Consider the following 6,435-nt stretch of genomic DNA (forward strand, 5'->3'; position numbering starts at 1 on the left):
CACAGATACCAAAGTGGGAAATCAGTCAGCACCTGTCTAAAATCTAGCTCTAGTTCAATTGAGGGAGAGCTAAAAGTGAGCGGTAGCAGGTGCATGGGGGAGTGGGTTTGTTTTCTTTATGCTTAATGCTTTTAATTAAAGACACACCTGAAATAATAATCTGCACAAATACATGCGCGGTAAATAAAAGCGTTATTCGTGACTCCATGGGGAGGAAAGTGCACATCAAGCCCCACGTATGCCACTGCGGTGTAAAGGCAATACATCAGCCACCGTGTATAATACTATACGCTGCTCACTCTCTCTCACACATGACACAAAGGCTGCAGAAAAAGCCAAATTTTTGTTATTTTTCGGCTACTTTAAACAACAAAATCCTCCCCTGTGGCTCTGAATACGGTTCCCTGTTGCCAAATACTAACCAGGCGGACGACAGGTTGTTGCCATAAATGCGAACATTGGAAAAAAAGAGAAAAAGAAGAAACCCATACCTATTACAAATTCAGAAAATAACGCCCAAAAATATCCAAAAAAACCACACAGTCCATATTTCTGTTGAGAGTAGATAAGCCTCCGTCGAGCCAAAGATGGGTTAAAAAGGCTGTCAAGAGATTACAAAGCGGGATATTCAGTCTCCTTACAGAGCTGCACTGACTGAGCGCTCAGGCTCACTACCTGTTAGGAAAAACACGCTGGAAAAAACACGGAAAACGCCCTTCAGTGTACATTTCTCCGTCAGGGAGACCCGACGAAAATTAAACCTCATTCATTTCCACTCATTTGCGTGTTTCACTTCGATGTAAAATTTCTCCAAATACAGACAAAAAAGTAACGTGTACTCCTATGTGGTCCCGGTTGGCGGCGCGACAATCTGTACATAGATTGACGAATCTCCGGACCAGCACAAAGCTCCGCCCCCTCGGCCTGCCTTCCCGCTGGTGGAAACCCAATCAGATGATCAGTTTAAATTTGGAATTTTAAAGCGGCCCAATGGAAAGCCTTGTTACATAACAATTTCAGTAAAAGGGTAGAAGCTGGTTCATTCTGGTTACTGGATGAAAACTACTATTTGCTACATTGTTACTATAGTATTTTATGTTACACTAAGCTTATATTCCGGTATGTACGGTATTTCTTACCCCAATCTATGAACAAAATATAGTTTTTACCCATATTATTTTTTTCTAATTAATTTTCCAATTAAAAATATATTTAAAAAAAAAAGCATAACATGTTGTACACACTGAAAAATAATTTCAAAGTACTATACATACTCCTTATAAATCTTCTGATGTAGTTTTTCTGATAATACTTTTTCATTTGAACTCAAAATAAATCTGAGCAGAAGCTTTACTCTTTGTTAGAATAGGCTTGTTACTATGTTACCACTTTTATATTCAAATACAGCTTCATGTTTTTACATAACTGAGATTGTCTTTTTAAATTCAGTAATGGAAAATGTAAATAAATGAATGAATAAATAAAAAAAAATAAAAGAGGGGCTTCTCAAGTGGTTTCCTAATCTTAAGTACTTTAGCACTTTATTTTTACTTTAGTACTTTGCCAATCTGGTTAGCTGAAAATTACTGAAGTACTGAACTCCGTACCCTCCCACCCCTTTTTAAATTCATCTTCCACTACTGATGACTAATGATCGGCATTCGTGACAATGGCAGGGACAACTATACACTCACAGAATAAACAGCTAGTCATTTGCTAATCAGCACTTTATTCCATACTGTGTCAATAAGCCATTTAAGCCTTTTAAAGTCAGCAAATGAAATCACAAGAACATCACTGTAAATACTGAGGGGGGGAAAAAAGCCTTGAGGGCTACACATATGCCGAGCTTCTAACTTTCAGCCGGTGAAACATATTTGCCTTTCCATTATCAACTGTAACAGCAGTGTCTTTAACTTTATTACGGTGACATGTAGGGCATGGCAGCCACATGGGGCTCCGCAGAGCATGAAAAAACAGGGATGCCCAGCTGATCCGGACAAAGACAAAGACTGACAGTGTTCTGTTTGCAGGCTACTCCAGCAGCACAATAGAAGATGGGACAATAGGACTCTTTTCACCCATACTGTGGTGAGGTTTCCCCGGTTTCAGAGAGCATCTCTATTGTCTAAAAAGCTGGTGCACCCTCATTCAGACAATGGGGAACTTAAAATGATTCAAGTGAGACTCTTGCATTATGTGATGGTAAACATGAGGTTCATATTCATTTAATTTGTTTACTGAACCCGTGCCAGATTATTCAATGCAGTTGACATCAAGTGTTATTCTGCATCAGAGACAAAACTCAGCTGGAGGTGGAGTATTTTCCCACACAAACAACCCACAATCTGCTTCTCTATGAATCACATGTGTGTGTAAAAATTCTCCAGAAAACTATAAAAATAAAAAATAAAATGTTTTACTGGTTTCTGTTTACGTGGGGCTTTCCCTCCACTTCAGTTACTTCAACACTGCAGACTCTGATGTGCACAACACATTGAGTGCACACAGTTCTGTTTTTATGAATGGTGAGGACAGAGGATTTTAGATCAATGAACAAAGCTCATTGAGAGGTTGTAGAAAGTCTGCAGGCTGCTGTATTCGAGTGGGTGAAACCTCTTTCGTATCTCACTGAAGCAGATAAATCTCCCCTGCATTTTTCCAGGGTTTCAAACTTTGTTTAAACATTTGAAAATACTTTCACCGCTGATTCCATCGTGCCAAACGCTGCAGAGTCAGACTGACTCAGACATTCAGCAGAGAGGAGATTACCAGCTCTCTCGTGGCAGCAAAATGCTTGGCTGGATTAGTACATCACATGAAGCCCAAGTTCAAAGCCCAGCAGCGTTAGGATTAGGACAGGTGGAAACGCCTCTCCAGCACAGCGTGCTGAGTGTATGTAAAACAGGTTCTCAACAACCCATGAGGCATAAACAATCTTCGGGCAAGGTTTACATTCATCAGACACGGCATATATAACTTCATTAAGGATTTTTTTAAGCTGTAGCAGAGTTTGAGAGTTTAAGAGGATGAGGATCACTCCCTACTCCAGGTTGTGTAAGTGGATCTGGCACACAGTTTGATGACTGGACGAAAGTCAGCGGCAGTCAATCTATCAAGCACACTGGACAACCAGTCACTGAGTGGAATACAGAAGCGGAGAGGATGTTCTTTCTATTTGTGTACCAAGACACGTCAGTAAAAGTGAAGCAGTATTTTATTAAGATCCAAATTCTGCTAATTGATATTATGCATATATATAATGAAAGGGTAGAGTAAAAAGTCCAGTACATAATAATTAATTTTAAAGCTGAATGTGAGTAGATAAAGAAATAACAAGATTTTTGTGTTAATTAGTGAAATTTAAAGTTTCAAACATATTTTTCTAATCAAGCTGTCAGAAACAAAAGGTTGTGCAATGATTGTATTTCACCAAATTTTCTGTTCTTTTTTGTTTTTTTGTTATGCCAAAGCTGATCTGTGAAAAAATGAAGACAGTGTGGCAGAGGCAAAAACTGCAGTTCATCTAATGGCCACTTGACGTTGGTTTCAAAAGTGAGCCAGGCTCCACTGACTCCTGTGTTAAAATACCCAACTTTACAGCAGAAATAAACACCTTTAAAGCCTGTAATTTTAGCCGTAATTACAATTTTCTGCTCATCCATGTTCTGCCACTTATCCACGTCCACAGGGTAGCTATCTAAAGTGGATTTATTGTTCATTAGGGAGGTTGTGTGTTTGCAGTCTGCTGGCAGTCCAGGTACAGCCCATCTACCCGAGGAGAGCTTTGTTGTTGATGGAGGCAGTGTACAAAGTATGTGGAAAAACCACTCTTGAGGGACAAGTTATGTGTCTGGTGTCGTTCGCTTCCCTGTTCTGGCCTACTTGGCAACGTGCACTTGGGTTTTTGGAGGACTACATGTGAGCATATGTTGGGTAGTGGGTGTATATGGTGTGGAAACCCCTCTCCTTGCTGTCTGTTGTCATAAACAACAAATTGGTTGTGGGGTACAGGACCACAAATTACACTTTAGCAGAGATACCCAGCTAAGTCAGCCAAGACACAAGAGACACCATCCTCAATAAAAAACATGTTAGGTGTGTGATCACAACTGTACAGGGGGATTTTTTATGACTTACCTGTTTAAATGTACATAATGCTTACTGCTGTGCATTATTGGCGACATGTTATTATTGTCATATATGAAATGCTTTTCTGTGTGTTTAAACGTGCTAAATATGTTGCAGAGAAGCTTGTACTCTGGTTTTGGTGAGTTAAATTCTGGTATCGTATTTATTTGTGATCAAAATTAGCATATGTTTGTGTTCTTCCATTCCCTATGCAGAGCTAGTCTAACAGACTGCTGGCTGTGTATTTAACAGACATGAAATGTCAACCTCTCCGCTAATGGTAGAAGAGCCAAATAATTGCCATCAGGAAAAAATATGTCTCATCTGCTGTGCTGGTGAGATGTAAATCTATCCAGCTGGCTGTCTCTAACTACAGGCTTCAAATGTCAGACGCAGGGATGTGTGGCCATTCAAATGCACAATTCCCATTTTGTTCCTTTTGTACTGATCGCAGTTTACCTGTAGCCTACTTTCTGTGGTTGGCCCCAACCTCTGTTCCCTTGACGAAGCACTACAAAGCTGCAGCATGTGAACCCTACAAGGCTTTTTGTCCCTTCCTGCTTTCACCGAACTCTGCATGGAGGTGAAGGGCAATGGCCTGCGAGTTCCCAGGGCAGCGCAGGGGGGCATTAGCGCTGGGATAAGTTAACAACTACCTCCAAGTGCTGATGTCTTATGATAAGGATACACGGCGTTGCAGACGGCGGTACAATGGGGGTCTTTGTAGCACAGACTGCACAGAGCTCAAAACCAGACAGCTGTGTAATTTATTTGTAAGTTTTTCCTATTTCTTATCTCTTATCTCGCACCTCTGCAAGATTCACAAACAAGAGCTGAAACCTGACTAAATCCAGGGTTCCCCTAAATATAATAGCCAAGGTGCTGTGAAACCTGAGAGTGTTTTCTAATGCAGGAGCTGAGTGCTCCAAACCTCCCAGAACTCCTTTGTTTGCACTCATTCATATTATCCAAATAGCAACTCATTTAACAGGTCATTTAATGCGGAGAGACCTTGTAGCTGGAGACGCATCATTACCTTTGGCTTGGAAACATGTTTTTAAAATGTGAGAAAAACACACATTTGATTTTTGAAATACTACAGAAAGACGATGAGAAAAAAATGAATTTCCTTTTAATATATTATTTCCAGCCAAGAATCACTTCACATCTTGGTGGCCTCTACATGAAACAGTGAATGTAGTCACAAGTTATCGGCATTAAGTGATGAAGACACAAACCAAGAGGAAACATAAACACACTAATTATTTCATCTTCTTTTAGCTGAGATGCTGCCACCCCGGCTAATAAGAAATCTTTTCAGATCTTTCGAATGATACCTCCATGTATATATGCATTCCTGTTATGTGATGTGACGGCTGTTTGCAGTTTCAGGTGATTGAGAATCAAGAGCGCTTAGCCACATGATAACACTCCCCGAGTGCTTGCTATGAAGTGAAGCGTGCTCTGGTCTGTCTGTCGATACGCACAATTGACTCTCTTAGACTTAAACCTCACTATGAGTGTTTGTGTGTGTTTGTTTGTAGGGAAGGTTCATCTAGACTGCAGGTATTTTCAAGTGGTGAGTGTAGAGCAAGCCTTTTTCCCGGAAATCAGGGGCTCAGACAGTAAACCTTGCAAAAGAAAAACCCAAAACAAAACATCAAGCTCAATATTCATATTTTCGATTTAGCAGAGTGAAGACAATCCTAAATTTTTACATAATATAAATATGCAGTGATTCTTTGCGGCTCAATCACACTAAAGTAAAAGGCCTCATGAATAGGAAAAATTGATGGTTGCCTGATTTAATTTTTGATGTCAGACATCAGACATCGATTAAAAGTACTCGCATTGCCCAGATGTTGAGCTTGTTGGTCATTCAACTTCTGGGCAACCAGTTTCAATCAGAAGGTGATTACAGAGTTCGCCTGGTGAGAGACAAAGTGTCTCCATTGATTATGGTATGACTCAGACTGACTGCAATCACTCTCAGACAGAGTGGCAAAAGTTTGCAAATAATTGTTGTCTCATTTTTAAATGTAGGTGGATTCCCAACACAACAATTTGAGTCTCTTTGCAGTAAGGGACTCGACTCATCTGGTTGCCAAATGGTTATAATTTGGTTAAATTCCTTTATGAAAGCAAGGCTGCTTTGCACGTCAACTATGACTGGCTGAGGACTATTTTTTATGACTTGTTATTCTTTAGTTTTGAACTTTTGCTTTCAATTCATGTTTGTTTCAGTTAGTTTCCGGAGTGTGTATGCTCCTTTTAGTTTAGTTTATTATTATTATTTTTTTAAAT

The 6,435-nt window shown here is 39.9% G+C and overlaps 1 protein-coding gene across 1 annotated transcript in view; it reads right to left on the reverse strand.

Moving 5' to 3' along the window:
• The window catches only part of arhgap21a (Rho GTPase activating protein 21a), a 101,050-nt gene extending 100,161 nt beyond the window's left edge, over positions 1–889 (reverse strand). The window contains exon 1 of the mRNA XM_005449063.4: positions 492–889. The gene's annotated coding sequence lies outside the window, so the exon portion shown is untranslated. The remainder of the gene's footprint in view (positions 1–491) is intronic.
• Between the last annotated feature and the right edge of the window lie 5,546 nt (positions 890–6,435).

Source organism: Oreochromis niloticus, linkage group LG9, assembly GCF_001858045.2.
Source record: "Oreochromis niloticus isolate F11D_XX linkage group LG9, O_niloticus_UMD_NMBU, whole genome shotgun sequence".
In the NCBI taxonomy this organism is placed as follows: Eukaryota; Metazoa; Chordata; class Actinopteri; order Cichliformes; family Cichlidae; genus Oreochromis; species Oreochromis niloticus.